At 38.9% G+C, this 19658-nt stretch overlaps 1 long non-coding RNA gene across 2 annotated transcripts in view; it reads right to left on the reverse strand.

Annotated features, from left to right (window-relative positions):
• LOC148217077 (uncharacterized) overlaps positions 1–19594 on the reverse strand; it is a 124487-nt gene extending 104893 nt beyond the window's left edge. For both annotated transcript variants that reach the window (XR_015796054.1, XR_015796053.1), the window contains exon 1: positions 16308–19594. This is a non-coding gene — a long non-coding RNA (uncharacterized LOC148217077). The remainder of the gene's footprint in view (positions 1–16307) is intronic.
• Between the last annotated feature and the right edge of the window lie 64 nt (positions 19595–19658).

Here is a 19658-nt window from a genome sequence, read left to right on the forward strand (position 1 = left end):
CAATTATAGAAAAGTCTTAGAATTGGGCTGCCCAGTTTGTGCATTCCTTAAAGAGTAGCAACAGCTAAACAATTTACAGCTGTTAGCTCTAATGTTGAAAGTGCCCGATGATCAAAAACTCATAGGTCCTTTCTAAAATGAATGGAAAAAGTATAAATTCTACAGTCTGGCAAGAAAATATAGGTTGATGCTGATTTGGAAAAAAAATCAACAAAAGATAGATAATGCATGGCTTTGGAATAAGTGTCAGAAGTTGTTACTCATTTCCGGTTCTTTCAGCAGCCCTATAATATTTCAGAAATGGCTGCCCAGCCTGTTATTGATCATATGATTTCCTTAGGATATCACACAGAGATGGGTCAAAAATTTGAAAAGCGTTTAAAAAGAGATTGCAAAATTTTTGATTTACTAAATTGAGTGCAACCTATCACCTATTCAAAGCAAGTAGCAATGCTAGGAAGGCTTAATAAGACTTGGTTTTGCCGTCTGTTTGAGATCAGAGATGGCTACATCAAGTTTGTTACGTTACAGTTAGAGCAAGCCAGGCTTAGGGGAAAAAAGAATATTGTTGTTTTAAAGTAAAGTAACAATACCTTTAAAGTTTGAATTCAACTCCCAGTGCTTATATGGACACATCTACCCAGTTTTCTCATATCGGTACAGTTGGGTTTGGCCATTTATTACCATCTTCTGGGATGATTTTCCACTTCCCAGTCTAGTTTACAGTTCTGGAATGTCCTGGAGGTTCCCCATTGAGGTATTAACCAGCCCCAGCTACTTAACTTCTGAGCCCAGATTAAGTTGGCCAAGTGCTACCACTTGCTCAGACTAAAGGAGTAAGCTAGGCAAACCGTGGCCTTCAAGCCACTTATAATCCATCAGCTGCTTTTTTTGCAGGCTTCAGAACCTTCTGAAATCATGCTGCCAAAATTCAGCAACAAATTGCTGAAAAACAGAACTGCAATTTCCCACTAATTTTCAGCATATAACAAAAGAAGAACAAAGTATAAGCTGCCAGATAGGCTTAACTCAAAAATAAACACACACACACACACACACACACACACACACACTAGCTCAAGCAGAATGAAATACAAAAACCCACAAAATATTGTGGTCCTTCCCATTCATGGGATATCAATGCACTATTGCCCCTCCCACTGTAACTCTTGCCTCACCTAAAAAGAAGAAAGAAAGAAGCAAAAAATTAGAAGTAAAAATGCAGCCCTGGTTAGTAATAGGTTGCCCACTACAGTAGACCAAGGTCATGATAATTTTTCATGTAAAGAAAAATGCCACCAAACATTGGATAGCACAAAAGCCTATGTGTCCCTTACAGAATAACATTTGCATTAAAATAATCCACAAGAGACATGATATATTTGGTACCTTGAGGAGAGTTCAGAGATGAGCATTTTTACCTAGTCTAGCTGACATGGCCCTACCTACTTCTGACCATGTGGTTTACTCATCTGAGAAGGTAGAATCACAGTGAATATGTTCATGGACTTTAGAGATTTGCCACCTGGAGTATGTGCCCCTCAACTAAGCAGTGAAAGAAATCATATGATTCATGAGTATACTGTGTTTATTTTCTGTCATTGTTGGAAAGAGCCGAAATGTGGGTTTCTTAAAGATTAAGACAAGAGATAAACATGGAAGAAACCCAAAGCCAATTAAACATAAAATGTAAAAAACAAAAGAAAAGAAAAACAGGCAGGCAAGGAATGGTTCTGGGTGGTAGGGAAAGTGTGAAAGAGAAACAGCACATGATACAATGCAGGGGTGAAGCAGATTTTTAAAACATAAATTATAACATCAGAAAAATGTAGATTAGCATTGGAGCTATAATCTATGGATTTTAGAGGACTGGAAGAAACTGAAAAGATCGTTATAGCACAGGGTAAAAGATTGAATCAATTTAGTCTGGAGACAGTTCCATTCCAAAATGACAATTTCCAGAGTGAGATATCTTAATGAGCCTTAGAACAAGCCCCATGATAGGAATATACAACCCCACTGTGTCAAATGAAAAAATAACCTGGCTGGGGGAAAAAAAAACATATCCCAGATTTTGATATAATTGAGGCAAATTTGGGGAAACCAAAAGGAACAGAATATAGCAATATCAGTCTGGAAGCAAAATGACCTGTGTTATAATTTTGTGTAGGAAAGTAGTGAAAGATCACAGAACTTTGTGTTAGCAGTGCGCAGAGAGCTACAAGGGCAAACAATTGGAAGGCACTTGAGACATAGCACAAATCAGCCTAAAAGTACAGTTATGAGCACTCCACTACCAGCAGGCTGCTATGCATACTAAAAAGAGAAGTGTTGGTGAGACAAGGGGTTCATATTCCAGCATGTTCCCTCTTGAGTAGCTAGAAAGATGCCTTTGACATCTTTGTGGTCAACATGTATAATTTGCTTTATGCCACAAATCTGTTTAATTGCAGTTATCAGCAGTATTTTAAAAGGTCTTTGTACATACAAATACTGAAAATCTCAGTTGTGTCAATCAGTATGGGTCTGCTTGAAATCTACTCTCTGCCATAAATGTACCTGCTAGTTTTAGGCTCAAGTCACATGGGATGACAGAGATTTGTGATAAGCTTTTATGGTTGAATGACAGAAAAATGCAGAGGATACCTCAATGAAATTACAAGTTCTGATTCCTAATATTCCTCAGTTTTCCACCAACTCATGCCTTCCACAGCCATCTCATCTTCTCAAAACAATATAAAGGAACATCAGAAAAATAGGAGAACGGGGGATGTGTGCGCGCATGTGTATGTATGCATGTGTGTGTGTGTGTGTGTGTATGTATGTACACACACAGAGAGACACAGACACACAGACACACATCCCACTGCAAGATTTCAAATGTGGTCAGAACACCGGTACTGGAAGAAAATGTGTGAACTCTTTCCTGATCTAATTCTACGCCTCTTCAGCATTTGCCTCATGGGGAGGTTAAGGTGTGCTAGTGGTATTATTTATGATAATTATTCATCATAACTAAAAGATAGGTTTTAAATTGTGGTGCTGAAAAAAATTGCTGAGCATACCTTGAACCAAAAGACAAACAAATCATTCAATACTAGATGAAGTAAAACCAGATTGCTCACCGGAAGTGCTAATAATAAAGTTAACTCTTAAATAGATAATTTAAGATAATTAATGGCTCACATTATCCAAAACAGATAATGGGGGCCCAGAATCATTGAATAAGATCCTGATGCATGGAAAGATTGAAGGTAATCAAAGAATGGTTGACAGAAGACAGGTTGCTTTGATACTATCACTAATGTCACAAGTATGAGCTTATGAGTATAAATATGAGCTTAAGATTGTTACTGAGACAATCCACGAAGAAGCAAAAGTGACTTAATGATAATAGCATGTTAACTGTGGAGAAAGAAAAGGAAGAATCTTGAAGATACTGTACAGTTAAACATTCTGGGAGTCTTCATGCCACAATTTAGCATGAAAATTTAAATACTCACTTGTCCTTAAAAAGCTTTAGCTACTTTAGGAGTGCAATTTAGATTAGAAAAACAGCTCTGGGAAGAAAGGCAAACATTCTCTAGCACTGCTAGTCTCTTCAGTTTCAGAGGATCCTGTTCTTCAGCTAAAAAGAAAATATGGGTACTAGTTCTTCCTTATCAATGTGTGGTTTGGCCCTTAAATTAAACACTAATCTTCAGTCTCTGCCCTCTATCTCCAAAATAGGATTAAAACAGTAATAATGACTGACTTTACATGGATCATGTAAGAATGCTTTGAATTCTTGAAATATGCTCTATAATGTAAAATATTGTTATTATTCTTGGAGTGGTGCTGACACTGGATTACCCAAAGCCATATAAATTTTCCAAACTCAGTCCGCCTGCGTATGTCAACAAATCATTGTATTATGACAATTTAGCCTAGACCACTTTTTCCAAATTTTGCACCTTCCAAATGTGTGTGCAGATTGTGGGAGCTGCTGTCCCAGTACAACTAAAGGATGCAAGGTTGGGGAACAGCTAGCCGAGAAGTTAGATAAATCAAGCAGTACTAGCAACCTAAAGCTGAACATATAACTTGTTAAATGATAAACTATGAGATCAAATGTAATCTGTGAAATCAGCAATTTGTACATTGTTATTCTTTGATGATAAAACTTCTTAAACAAAATTAAAATACAAAATTGGATATCTGTTGGTAATAATGTAATTATAATGGATGATGTTAAATCATCATCAGGAAGAAACAGGGAAGAAGCAGGTTGAAATAAACTGGGAGCTTTTCAGACCATGCAAATTATTTTGACATCAAACAATTTAATACAAAACATCATGGTCAATTTATAGCAGCATAAAACATGAATCCTTCAGAACCAATGTATCCATGAAACTTCAGAATGACTTTGTAAAAATATGTTTATTGTACAATTGGAGATTACAAAAGAAAGGTAGAACTGCATCCTGGTACAAAGAGGATTATTCCCAAGATGAATTGATGCAGACTCACTCTGAGCCAATACACTGCATTTCTAATGAACATTTCATTTTGGTATAAGTGGCAAGCCACTGAAGGTTTCAATGCCTTAATTTCTATCTAATTTGCTTAAATTTATGACTGCTACTAATTCTTAAAGAAACAATTTGCTCTGTGGAACACATCCATGGCACTTGTTCATATCATGCATACTCTAACCTTAACATAGTTATTCAACTAATTGTGTATTTGCAGCAATATGCAACAGCTTTACTTCACATAGCAAAATTCTAATAATGGATGGATAATGACAATGTTAGATTGATATTATATTGATAAAGAAAATTAACATATGTATATGCAACTGAGTACCTGCATTTACAAAAGTGTGTACATGTAGTCCTCATTTAATAACCACAATTTGGACCAGCAACTTGGTCGTTAAGCAAAGCAGTCACTACTGAGCTTATGATCTCACTTCAGCTTTCCTTTGCTTTACAGAACTGCAAAAGTCATAAATGCAAGGATTGGTCACAAAGTTACTTTTTTATCATCATTGTAACTGCGAAAGGTCGCTGTACGAGGCAGTCGCTAAACAAGAACTACCTGTATACTTATATAAGAACACTTAATCATTGGGTCTAGGTTGGGAAAAGGTGAGAAAGGAAAGAGGGCAAATGTATTTAATATGATTTGTGAAATCAATATTTAAACTTGACTTCAGTGACCCATTTTTGATTCTGAATGTGACAATTCACATTTTCATGCTGCTTTGTATTGTGATATTTAAAGAAGTATTTAGTTGGTGCTCCTGGCAAAGCTCCATACAAAAATGTTTTTCATCCTGAATAATTTAATTGGCTTTTTTTTTTTTTTTTTTTGCTGTTTGGGAATATTCAGTGGCTGAAATACTAATATAATGACTACTGCATTGATATTTAAAATAATTAAATATGAAGGACATATTTTAAATGAATGCTGTCATCTCTCAACTTCCTTTCTATCATCATTCAACAAAATTCAGTGAACAATTTCATGTGGCTATTCAGAGTCATCAAAGATGAATTTCTAGTTTGATTAACCCTGAGGCTTCTCTGTGCAAGGGAATTGTAATTAAATATTGCAACAATTAGGTTTTAAATTACCTCTAAAACACATTTTCATCCTGATTTAAAATTAAGCTAAGGAACAATCATAGTGATTTTTTAAAAGTTAACTGGTATATGCCTCCATTCCATGCTTGCTATTTCCAATACACACAAAACTTCTGTATCAAAGGGTGTTTTCTATCTTTTTCAGGTACAAGTCAGATCCTAAATGAAATGGAGTATGTTTGCAAATCTGTCTACGCAGAACAAAAGTAGATGTAAAGTCAACTATCTGACTGGTCCTTGCCAGCTTGTTCTTTGTTACTGAATAGCTGGTGCAAGAAGTTAACAATCTCCTTCTCTTACTGAATGGAAATCCCCTCCTCCTTTTACTATCTTTTTCAAATTTCAAATTTCAAATAAAGAAAAGAAACGTTCAAACTCAGATTTTGAATGCAGTTGGGCTAAGAAGTTGGAAATAAGACTTTATGAATTATTTGCTGGGGCCCACCTAATCTGGTCTTTGCTGTTTTTACAACTCCCACTTGACTCTCATTTAGAGCTTTATGTCTTTGGACAATTTCGCTCTGGGACTCTGAACTTACTTTGCACAGATAGGCTGGCTATTTTTAGGGTTTTTTGTTTTTTTTTAGGAAATTCCACAGTGGTTTTCATGATATCCTCAGCCCTCAACTACTTCATTGTAACATTTTCTGCCCAACATATATCCACTATATTCTCTGAAGACAAATCATTCCCTCTCAGGTTATGTGACAATGTCATGTAGTTGACCTTTAGTAGGTTATAGCTTCACAAGTTTACAAGCTTGTGTTCAGTCCCACATGGCTCCTTTTTAGTTGTACTGAAAAAAATCCTTATAGGCATTTTAATTGAACAGAAAAGTACACATATCATCAACCATATAAAGAATAATTTAACCCACTTTTATAAGACCACAAGGTGACTGACAAAACATCATAAAATAATAATGAAGAAATACCTTTAAAAACCAACATCAGATTAAAAAGTTATGTTACCCACCCAGAGAAAATAAAAAATCAACAAAAATTCTCAACAAAATGTCTGTTTATCAAAGGTTAATCACAGATTTTCCCTGAAGTTAAATTAAATTGAACATCCAAAGAATAGCAAGGAGGGAGTGTGACAGATCATTCTGAAATGAGAAGTAATGTAATTACATTTATTATTTTTAGTGGTAGTATTGGTAGTCACAGTACAATCAAAACAATAAATAAAATCAATAAAAATCACAACACAGCAGAGTTTAAACCATTGGTTCTCATTGGGGGCGGTACCGCCCCCTGGGGGGCGGTTGGAGGATGCTGAGGGGCGGTGAACTTGTTTTGGGCGGTAGGGGGGCGATGAGCATGTTTTGGCATTCGAACTTAATTTTAAAACTCCCCAAAAAATTTATTAAATCAATTATCCGGTTTACACCATTTGTACCAGCAATAAAACAAACTTACGCGACGGCTGCCCTCACGCACTTCTAAGAACGGTGAGACGAATTTGTATTCTAGGTAGGCTGACCTTGAAGAACTCGACACTACGATTCTTCTCCGATCCCAACCAGCACAGCGCATGCGTCAGCTGTTTTCCCGCGCGATTAACCGCAGTGCGTGCATTGAGCGTCCTTTCAATATGAATGTTTGATTTGACCCGTGTTTCTTGAGTTGCTTTTCATTCGCTTCATTTCTGTTTTTTCCCCTCAGTTTTGATTTACTTTCATTGTTTATTTGGCCAGTCGGCTAGGTAAATGTGCTTATTAGTTCTTTATCATGGTCGTGAATTATTAATTTTGAGAAATAGTTATCTTTCCCTCATCATATTTTGCAGCCGCCAATGATGTCAGTTAATAAAAAGAAGTGTCGTCAATACAGTTCCATGTACTTGAAGTTCGGATTTGTTCAAATTAAATTACTTAAAATGTTTGCCTTTTATAATTCAGTAACTCCCCCCCCCTCCCCATACCCTAAATTACAGGATTTTCACAAAGGGTGGCGTTGAAAAATTTTCCGCTCCTTAGGGGGCTGGCAGCTTCAAAAAGGTTGAGAATCACTGGTTTAAACCAATATCAAAGGCATAACAATATAATAATCAATAGAAAAATATTATGTAATCTCCACAGAATCTGGGTATTTTGTACTCCCCCTGAAAATAAACCCTTTCCCAGCTTTATACTTACAACACTCCCATTTCTTCCACTGATTTTTTCTATATTGTTTTTCTTATAAACAAAAGTCTGTTAAAATAAATAAATAAATAAATAAATAAATAAATAAATGACCATACTGTGCATTCTGATTGGAAGCAATAAAAGTCCTCCATCTCCAAAAGCACCGTGTATGATTTCTTGAGGAAAACTGCAGAAATTATGCCAGAAAAGGCTAAACTATAGAATATGATAAATATACGATACTAAATACTATGTAACTCTAACAATACCATTATAGCTGATCTCAAAATGACTTGTTCTATCCATTTCCTCTCCAGAACTTGATTTCAGCACTCTCTTCATGCATTCATTCATAGCTCTCTTCCTACTGTCACTAGATGATTCACATCTTCATCTCATCCAATGAAGTGAGCAGCACCTCACAAAAGCTTGTATCTTATAATAAAATTCGTTAGTCTTAAAAGGTGCTACCAGACTCTTTCTGATCTTTGTCTATTATAGAATAACGCAGTTTTCCTCCTACAATGTCTACACTGATATACATTCTCCTGCAGAAGTAAAGGTTTCCTTTCCATTTCTACATTGTTACACAAAGATGTCATATGGAAATAATTCATTTTGGAATGCTGATATCAGTTTGTATCACACACATTTGCATGGGGTTTATTTTAGTTTCTTACTCACACTGAGCTCCAATTATGGTAAGTGGATAGATAATATTTCCAAAATTCTACTTACAGAATTTCATATGTTCTCAAGATTATACTAGCCCCAATCTTATTTAAACTGCAGGCATAGAGATGAGTTACAGGTCAGCTATGGATATCATATCAGTCCTTACTTCTGTAGCTTAAATGTCAAGAGCCCACTTAAACCTAAAGATGATAGGGAGCAGAATCCTGTCGTAGTCCCTAACAGAAACTTGGAAACTCCCTTTCTCCTCAGCACTGACAGATGACCATGAAACCGAACACTGTTAATTCAGTGCTCTTTGTCAGGACTCTTATGATTCATTTTTCTAAATCACATGGGAACTTTACAATATTTATATGTATATCTCTAACATGCAATTTATATGCTATATGTTTTGTTTATTATTTTGTATGGTTCCATTTTATTTTACTGCTATATTGTAACACTCTCCCCCTTCAAATCCTGCTGTGCTGTTTCACTGTGACGAGGGGTGCTCCTGGGAGAGATGAGCAAAGAACACGGAGAGTGTAGTCGCAGCAGGGTCACCCAAGCATGAAGGTCATCCCAGCTGCCCAGCTAAAGCAAGCAGGCACCTATACTGGGCAGCAGCTATAGGATATAGGAATAATAGAAGAGAATATATGTAGCTCAGGGTTGAACTGTGGGGTTATTGATGCTCTCTGAGCTTGGTGGTTTGCTTACAGACGTTTCTTTACCCATCTAGGTAACATCATCCATGTGAGTGTGGGATATGCTGCCTGTTTACATATAGTAGCTTGCCCTGCCAGTTTTGGTGAGGGTGTGGTTTTCCTTGATTACAGTATTGTTTTCTGCCTGATTGTTTTTCTGGTGGTGATCCCTGCTTATCTGAATGTGGGTTGCTGGAGATGTGCTGAAGTCTTTTTTGTTTCCTTCCTAGATTTTTATTTTTTCTTGAATGGTGTGTAAATGTGGTTTATCTCTATGTATCTATTGATGCCTGATTTGTCTGAATGCCAGGCTTCCAGGAATTCCCTAACATTTTTGGATTTACCTTGGTCTAGGATGCTTACAATTTCCTAGTTGAAACTATGACTGAGTCTGTCCATGTGTTGTGAGATTAGGTTTCATCATGTCTTCTGACTGCTAACTGGTGTCCGTGGATGTGCTCTGCTAGTCTTCTGTCTGTCTGTCCTACATAGTGGCTGTTACAGTCCTTGCACTGTATGTATGTTATAGATGACTCCTGTTTTTTCTTCTTGGGCTACTGGGTCTTTTGGTTGGCTTAAGATGTTTTGATGGGCTTTAGTTGGTTTGTGTGCTACAGTGATGCCAAGTGATTGTAGTAGTCAGTTGGTTGCTTTTGAGATGTTTTTGATGTATGGGATCATACATCCTTTCCATAGGTTGTACTGGTTGTGCTGTAGTGGGTTGTGTGTTCAGGCAACCTGGAAGGCCAGAAAGACGAAAAATACCAAACCAACTAAAAATCCAAAGCTGTAAAGACAGAATTACAGTGGGAACATGGAACTTCAGATGCACATACATGGGAATGCTTAACAAGGTGAAATCAGTCAATTACACACTGACATCTTAGGCATCAACAAATTGAAATGGACTGGAATTGGATACTTTCAGTCAGAAGATCATAGCGTTTACGTCTCAGGACACAAAAAAACAAAGAAGGAATGGTGTTGCTGTCATAGTCAGGAAGGATATAACAAGAAGAGTACCTGGGTAAAATGCAATCAATGACTGAATAATATCAGTTAGACTTTGCTGACACACCTTTAATATGATGACTATCCAATTATTCAAGTTTGTACTCCAATCACTGATGCAGAAGAAGAGGAGGTTGATGAGTTTTATGATCAAGGTCAAACTGTAAACAACAGAGTATGCAAGCAAGATGCACTGCTTGTGGTTGGAGATTAGAATGCAAAACTTGGATATATTGAGGAGGGGAATGTAGTTGGATTCTATGGCTAGAAAACCAAAATGACACAGGAGAACGATGACAATTTTTGCCTATCCAATCATTTCTTCATTGCTAACGTAGCAACCAAAATGACACCATCACCAGATGAAATACAGTATACAGAAATAAAATTGACTATAGTATTTATACAAGTAGCATAGAAGAGCTCACTTATAACAGCAAATAAGAGCTCACCTATTAACAGGAATTCATGATCATGAACAGATCATGAACTGCTCATGTGCAAATTCCAAGTCAAGTTAAAGCAAAAGAAGAAAGCCAACCAGTTTCTATGATACAATAGTGAGCATATACCCACCATTTTTAAGAACATCATGAGGAATTGCTTTGAAGTCCAGATCCTCATGGATAGGGAACCAAAGGACCTGTGGAATGAAATCAAAGAAGATGTTAAGGATGAGTGTGAAAAGAGATTGCCAAAGACCAAGAAACAGATGAAAGCAAGCAAACTGGATGTCAGAACAAACAGATATAGTCAAGAAGAGAAGAGAAGCCAAAGCCCAGAAAGACAAAGATGTCAGGACAAAACTTAATGAAGAATTTCAGAGAGCTGTTAGAAGAGACAAAAAGCAGTATTACAACAACATCTGTAAAGATATTGAGGATGAAAGCAGATGTGGAAAAACAAGAAAAGTCTTCTAAAAGATCTCTGAACTCAGAAGGAGGTTCCAACCTTGAATTGGCATGCTAAAGATCTCCAGTGGACAGACAGAAACTGATACAAAGATCAAATAAAGATGGAAGGAATATACTGAAATTCTGTACAGTAGAAATACCATAGAAGATATTCCCTACTTACAAGAATTTCTAACACTAGAAAATGAAGTTAGATCAGCACTCTGCTGCTGTTTATTACCAAGTCAGAAGGCTACAGGAATTGATGGAATATCTACAGCAACATGGCAAGCACCAGAAGAAGAATCTGTAAATGTTGTAACCAAACTATGCCAGCAAAGCTGGAAAATCACAGAGGCCAACAGATTGGAAGAGGTCAGTCTACAAACCAATACCAAAGACAGAAGATTTAACAGAGTGTGCAGACTAATGTACAATATCCTTAATTTCACATGCTTGCAAATTTACACTTAGGATCATCCAATGCAGATTAGAGCCCTGCATGGAAAGAGATGACAGATGTTCAAGCTGGCTTTTAAAAAAGCCAAGGAACAAGAGATATAAATGCTGATGCACAGTGGATAATTGAGAAAGCCAAAGAATAATAAAGAAAGTCAATATGTGCTACTTTGATTTTAGAAGGGCCTCTGATTGTTTCAGCCATGTCATGCTGTGGAATGTGGTTAGGAATATGGAAATCTCAGAACATCTCATTGTTCTCATTCAAAACCTATAGACAGGTCAGGAAGCCACAGTATGGAAGATGGTGAAACAGACTGGATGCAGGCTGCAAAGTAGCGAGACAATATATTGACGGAATCTGGATTGAAGGAAGATGAGCATGGTTTTCAAACTGGAGGAAGAAACACAATAATCTGTGCAATGTTGATGACACTACTCTGATATCTCAAAATACAAATGAACTGCTTCTCACCCAGTGCAATCCTGATGTTCAGATATAAGCATTCAGCATCTGCCCTTAAACAGCACACCAAGGATTTGAAAGTCCAGTCAGACCTGGCTGCCATACCCAAAGATGTGTTTTTGAGCAGCCACCGACCTTTTTTTCAAACTGGCTTGATATTTAAGCCAAATGAGGCATCTCAAATTAAGAACAACCCTGGCAAGGTTTAATGTCCAACAGCTGTTTTTGAGAGGAAATTATGGCGTTTCTCATTAGAGCAATGACTTTGCCCCTGTAGTGAAGGAGTCCCTAAAACAATGTTGCTATATTGTCCTTATAAAAATTCCTGGTTGCAGGTAATAACTCCCCATCTAGTCAGATTTCCAGGCCACATGGATCCATTTTATTTATATTTGTTACTCTGATCAATTTATCTAAATGTGACTACATTTTGTTTTGTTATTTGAAAAATGTGCCATACTTTGATCATATCAACTTTATAATTTTTAAGTTTTACTATGTTTTTTTCTTGTTGCCTTAGAATTTGTGCCCCTTTTGTTTTGGAATTGGTCAGTGGTTGTAGCAAAGTTTATTACTACTAATACAAATGACCTGCAAGCTCTACTAAGGGCACAATGAACAAAAAATGGGACTAAGATGTATAAAAGACCAAACTAATGACTACAGGTATAGTAACCAGCCTTAGAACTGACAATGAAGAAATTGAAGTGGTGGAGAATTTCTGCTTTTTAGGATTGATTTTCAGCTATAAAAGAAGCAGCTGTCAAGAAATATGCTGCACTTGGTACAACAGCAATGAAAGCTTTGGAAAAGATATTGTATTCAGATGCTGTGATGGGTCTACACCTACTGTAGAGAGTAAGGAAGACGACCTTGGTTGAGATATGCAAGATCCATTGCCAGGGTGATGAGGGGTGAAAAATATTTTAAGTCCACGATAGACAGAGAATATTAGGGAGTGGCTCAGACAGGCACCTTCGTAATTCACTGAACTATAAGTAGCAGGAGGAAGTTCAACATGATCAGGTTTGCAAGATTGATGTCAGCCTCTCTAATTTATTCATTTGAATTTATTAGCTGCCCAACTCTCCAGTAGGTAGGCCAGATCAAGAAGTCAACTCCACAGGAAGGCTATAATAACAGAATTTTGCAATACTATACCTCACTTGTGGGCAGAAGACTATCTCTGAGCATCCAGGCAAGCTGTATGAAATATTTACTTTGAAAGACCCAAGGGGTGCGGCTGTTGCTCCCAAATCACTACACATCATCTGCAACTTGAGGTAATCTCTACCAATTACTTTTGATTCTGCTTGGTTCCCATGGAAGTATTAAGCCTTTATCTGAACTGTGGCACACCATATTGTACATTTTGAAAATCACTGGGAAGAAGTGCTTTAGACTTTGTATAAGCACAGTACCCAACTGCTAAGCAGATTCTCTTTTTTCAGGCTTTTCCATGAGCCTGATAAAACAATGCTGCTGCTTTATGGGACCAACTCAATGTGATTTTTAGAACAGCAGCATCTTTGTTTTCAGGCTTGTGCTGATGCCTGAAATAAAGGTAGCCTGCTTGGCAGAGCCACCAACACACGCTATGCTTGCACAAAATCGAAAGCACTTCTGAATCACTTTTGAAGCATGTGCACAGCCTTATAATTAGGTATCAGGGACAAAGAATTCTAATCTTACTTTCCCCTTGATAACAAGATACATTCTCAGACATACTTTGCATCAAGGAAGTATCACTTTCTGGCATTTCAGCTCAGCTTTCTCCTTACTGGAAAAATTAGCAAAGACTAGATAGACCAATAATCCAACCAGTTTAAAGGCAGCTTCATTCATTCATGTAAACTATGCTACCACTGGCATGTCTTCCATCATTATGTACCCACTACCTATTTCCGTATAAGTTTCACAAAATAGTTTCCAAGTAAGCCTAATTCTCAGGATTATAAGATAGCTTTTTAAAAATGATAAAACTTTTCTTCCTTTTAATTGCATAATTGTCAGGCATTAGGCCTATCACAGATCTTTAATGGCCTAACTTAAAATCCAGGCAGAAGTTAATCGCAACTGAACAGAAACTGGAACCAAGCAAGAAAAAATAATAGATTCTGCCTAAAAGTTTGCACATGATATATTCGTTTGGAATATCTGTTGCTCTATCTCCCCCATATGTTTACTTCATCTTCCCTCCTCTCTGAATATAAAATAGCTCAAATCTGAGTGTTTGACTTTATTTTTGAATAAAGTCTACAATTAGGCTGCCATTCACAAGCATTCATGTTCCATTAATTTTAGTGGAATTTAAAGCCAAATCTTCACTACATTTATTTGAAAACAAAGTTTATCATAGTTTCCAAGTATATGTGTTTATTCTATGGCATTCTTCTTTTAAATCAGTACTGTAGGCCACATAACTCAATCCTATGTTTTATTTACAAGCATTGCCCATTATTTCAATGCCAAATAGAAGGGCTTAGGCATCTGGCCTTGATTTTTACATTCACAAAATAACAATAAACAAAAGTGACAAATCATTTAATTATAATCAATACAATCTAGCCTTAGAAATATTTGATAGGGTTAGTATACTTTAGACAGTTTTAATATAAAGATGATGTTTTGAAAATAAGCCAAACAATAAGGGAGATGATGGACAGGTGAAAAAAAATTGTTACAGTCTGAGAAGTATTGTCATTATGGCATCTTCATGATATATAGTTATACAGAAGTTCTTAAAATCTCAAAACTGTGTTATCACTAAACACAGTTTTGAGTTTACACAGTTTTGAGTTTTAGGAACTCCAGAACACAACCACTATTACTAATAATTACTTTCCATTGCAGGCAATATTATTTTACTATTTTTTAGTTTGCTAACCCTCTCAATAGCCTACTCAAAACAGGTCAAGACGCACACTATTCAGATAAGGAGATAAAAGTGATAGATATTAATTGAAACAGCATATTAATGGCAGTGACAAATAGCTGTGGCAAAAATGATATTTAAGTCTTAATCCCCCAGTTCTATTATATGTGCTTGGAAGTAATCATTACAGAAGTTAATAGAGTTGGATTTCTAAATAAATAAATGATTAACATATTTTTTTAAAGGAAATCAGACCGCTTGTGCTGCTATTTTGAACTTTTTAATCTTTACAAGATTCCAAACAGTACAGTTAATTTTATTAATTTGAAGACATACTCAATTTGCTTTGAACATACAAGCAACAATAAAAAGAATATTGTAGCAGTCATAACAGAGTCTAAGGTAATGCGCCTTTATAATATAATCCTACTAGTCCAGGCAATCGCCAGGAGTCAACAATGACTCGAAGGGAATACATACACACACACACACACACACACACACTTAAGTTTACTTTGCAGAAGTCCCAGTGAATTACTTACTCCCAAGTAAATCTGTTTGGGATGATAGGCTTAGTAAACATTTTAAACCTACTGGAATTCAAAAGGGAAAGGGAAAACGTTTAACATGGGCCTTTGATTTATATTTCATTCTTTCAATTTATAGTTCAAAAAATGTCACTCTTTCACTACAAATTCCCACCATATGTCCCAGAAAAAAAAAAAAAGTAATGCTGTTAGGAGAGTGTATATCCAGTTGTTAAATCAGTCCATTGTGGAGGATGTTTTGAAAAACCCTGAGAACTACCGCTTGTTTTTTGCGGGGGGGGGGGGAGGGCTGTTGCTTTTGTTGTGTCTGAGTAGCGGTGCACTTTTTAGTAACTCTGCAAACATCAACATGAAAAGGATGTTCCTGTAGAGGCAATGAAGCATGAAATCCCACAGTGCCTTTACACAGTAACAACAGCCACATGAAAGAGCGACATGCAACATGTCACTATATATAATTACACAGCCTGGGGCGTTGATGAAAAAGAAACTTAGTAAGGCTTTATTTTCTAAAGTATAAGGGCAGGCACTCGCACCCCTCCCCCGTACGTTTCTCGCATTTAATTTATTGCCCGCACGCGCATTTTTTTCACGTTTTAATATTTTCGCAAACGGTATTTCTCACTTTTAACCACCTCCACGCGCCGCATGAGTTCTTTATTCATCCCCCCAGATTTCCTCCTTGGAACCGCTGCGCTCCCTGATATCGCCGGCCCTTCCACATTAGCCTTACGGGGTTTCTCGCTTGAGGCATTTGGCAAACGGGCAGCAGCACCAGACGCCCAATTCGCTCCTTTAAAAACGTATTTTCTAGCTCATAAGCGTTGCTATTTTAAAAATGCTTTGATTGTCCCACTCGTTCCCACGCGCCCTAACCTCGATTTTAACTTTTTGCCTGTCTCCATGTACCTCCAGTTCCCTTTATTCAGATACATCTAGAATTGTTTCTTCTGGCTTCCCCGCGGGGTTCCTCCCGGCACGCGCCCCCCGCGCAAACGCGGAGCGGATCTGATCTCTGTTACACTTCAAACCCACTGCTTGGGTTGCCGCGCGCAGCCCCACCCCGCACCGTCCCAGAAGCCGCGGCAAGACCTCTTCCCCGCGCGCCCGCTGCCCGAAAGGCGCTGAGGAGCGAGGCGCTCGTTTCGCCTCGCCGCTCCGTCGTCCCCGGAGGCATTCGTCCGTTCTCGTGTTCTTTTTAGCCGTTTGGAAAGTCACTCCCAGTTGGGGAAACTCTATGCAAGTTCCTTCTGTGGGACCCAGTTTCCTGAAACACTTTTCATTTCCTTTGAGGGAGATTTAATTTGGATTCAGTTATGTAACTTTTCATTATGAGTCTTTTGAACTAGTAGGACGGTTTAAAAGCGCAGCAATGTTTACGCTGATTTACATGCCATTCTCTAAAGCTAAAATGTGAATTCCAGCAGCGCTTGTAGATCGCATTTATGTTCTCTTTTCATCCCCCATCATCCAGGGAAGGGGATAGGTGGTAATTACATTTTATATTCTTACCAACTATATAGGTAAGGTAAGAGGTAGCTTAGACCAACAGGCTTTCTTATCAAATTTGGAAATGTTGGACTTAGAGTGAAATTTGAGTGGACAACTAAAGTTTGATCCAGATGAACGTGGTGCCTATTTGAACCCGCACTATCCCATTCTGTTACATTTTTAAAAATGATTTTCATCATATCTATACACTATATATAATGCATATGTATGTACTTGTGTGTGTTATATAACATCATTTCAATCGATGCAATATATTTCAACTTTCTTATCAGCTTTGTGGAAAGGTAGAAAAAATGAATTTCCTACCAGCTTCCCAATTTCACTAAGAAACATGTTTGATGTTTGCCGTGAATAATGGAGAAGGACGAAGAATCCACCTGGGAGTCAAGGAGTGGAAGGTGCAACTCTTTTCAAACGCCACAGTCTTATATCCAGCTGCTCTGTGGGCAAAAGACTTGAACAGAAGGCGGATTTTTGTCATCCGTTCAGTGGAATGCTCAGGATCTGTTCAGGAATGGTGCCCAAAGCTCGTGTTCCTGCGCTTCTCCCTCCCAGCTGTGAGGCCTTCCAGTTTTCAAATCTGCTGGCTTCTTATCGTCTTCATAGAGCCGGCTGCGCAACGCCTCTGAAGGCATCCAGGATCTCTTCACTGGTTATGTGTGAAAGCCAAGCAACTGACATTGCCAGGGCTGGAAGCTAGCGTGCAAATAGAAGGTGAAGGAGTCGACGCACAGGGCGAGAGGGGACTCACCCCTTCGGAGGATAGGCCTGCTGGAAGACAGGCAGGCTGCCGAGCGGTAGTAGCGCCTTGCAGGCTGCATTTCCAAAGCCAGCCAAGCTGAAATGGGTCCGGTTTCTACTGTATTCACACGGGGAGGCTGTCTTAGTGCCGCCAACACCTACGGGAGATCCGCAACAAGCCCGTGGTCTCCTGCTTTTCCCAGCGTGGGCCATTTCCTTCACAGTGCCTGCATTTGCCCTTCTGTCTTAATATTCCACTTCACCTCTCCATTTAGCCAGCACCCGGGGCTCTTGACTCTTTCCTAAGCGCAACGTGTCCCTCCACTTCCTGCTTATTCTTTTAGGTCTTCTTTGCTCCTTTCAACTGTTGTTCCCTATCCCCCTTCATTTGTTCTCTTCTTTTCTCTTGCCTCCTCTTCTTTTCAAGAGCATGTTTTAAAGCACTCTTCCCCACCTTCTTTCCGAGAAGCTCAAGGCAGGCCACCACACCAGTCATTTAACAAATGAGCAGCACAAAATAATAATCTATCCCCTTTGTTCTTCCTCCCCACGACTTATCCCTTTATCCCTGTTGCTCGTGTGAACGACTGCTACTTTGGGAAGGGGGGCCCACCTGTCAGTGGTACCTATCCAGATCCCAGTTCAAAGCAGCCTGATTCCCAACAGACATAGTGCTGTTGACTGGATGAGGTGACCTTAAATGCAATTGGGGTGAGGGGTTGCCCACCAAAACAGAGTGCAAGCTGTGAGAAAGAGTAGGAAGACGTCAGCAAGGTGGAAAATGCTTCCGATGAAAGAACAAACTTCTGAAAACAAGTCACAAAGCCTAAGCATCTTTAAAGCAAGACACAGGACTTCGTGGAGATACTTAAAACACAGAAAGTAGAATAAGCTAATGCAGCTTGGCTTTTCTTATGTGATCGGTTGTCTCCCTTTAATATTTCTTAAGGACGCCTGCAAATAGACCTTACTTGTTTGGAAGAGGCAACTGTATTATTTCTAGATATTTACATTTATGGACTGCTTTTTTTAGACAGCCATTCCCACTGCAAGATTCTGTAGAATCTTTCAAAGCCTCCGCACGTCCCGAATTAAGTACTCCAAAAGAGACCTCTCTGTTGCCTTCTCGCTTTAAGTTTTTCTCTGCTTCTGAGAAAGAATGGCCTTGGGGTGTTTTAAAAGTCACGTCAATCTCTTTTCATACTTTGAGATGTGTGGTGCTTAGAGTTCAGCGGGGGAAAGAAAGGTTGACCCAAATCACTCGGTAAAGGTCAAAAAGGGATGAGGAAGGGTAGACAAATCAATCCTGTGTAGGTAAGTGTGTGTGTGTGTACATACAGTATTAATCTCTCTCCGGAAATTTTGATTGCCATTTCTTGCTTTATTCTGTGCTTCCCGTGTAGAAATAGATGGTCGCATAAGAAAAGCTAGCTAGGTATTAAATGGTTCCTAGCCGGACCACAGTTTATTTCTCATGCCCCTTTTTTTTCTGGGGTTAGAGCTTAAAAAGTGCAGGCAGACACGCCAACCGTCTGCGCGGAACGACTTTTTAAAAATCTGTTTGCATTTTGCTTCGCCGAGGGCACGCTTCCGCTTTGCGCGTACGGGATCCGCGAGGCAGCCAGCAGGCACAATCGCTTGGAGCAGTTCCTGCCCAAGCTGTCCCCATCCAGCCAGGCTCTGCAGACCTGAAGGTGCCTCCCAGCCAGCGCCAGCCCGCCGTCCTCCCACCCCCTCTTCCCTCCCGTCTCCCTTGTGCGCGAGAGGCGCTCGGGGCTTTCCCACGCTTCCAAGACACCCGGGAGAGCTTGGCGCTGCCACCGCTTCGGCGCATTCAGCCAATGAAGAAGGGAACAGAAGCGCTTGGCAAGGAGGCCTGTCACTCACCCCTCCGCTTTCTCAGTCCAGTGGCTCGCCCGGAGAGAGGGGGAGTGACTTCGCCGGCTGGGCGGGGCCTGGAGCTTGAGGCTGAGCTGCAGCGTGGGAAAGAGCTTCAGAAATCCGTTC

This window comes from Python bivittatus, unplaced genomic scaffold (assembly GCF_059951505.1).
Source record: "Python bivittatus isolate LINGU-HERP-01145 unplaced genomic scaffold, Pbiv_v1 ctg000020_np1212, whole genome shotgun sequence".
Classification (NCBI taxonomy): Eukaryota; Metazoa; Chordata; class Lepidosauria; order Squamata; family Pythonidae; genus Python; species Python bivittatus.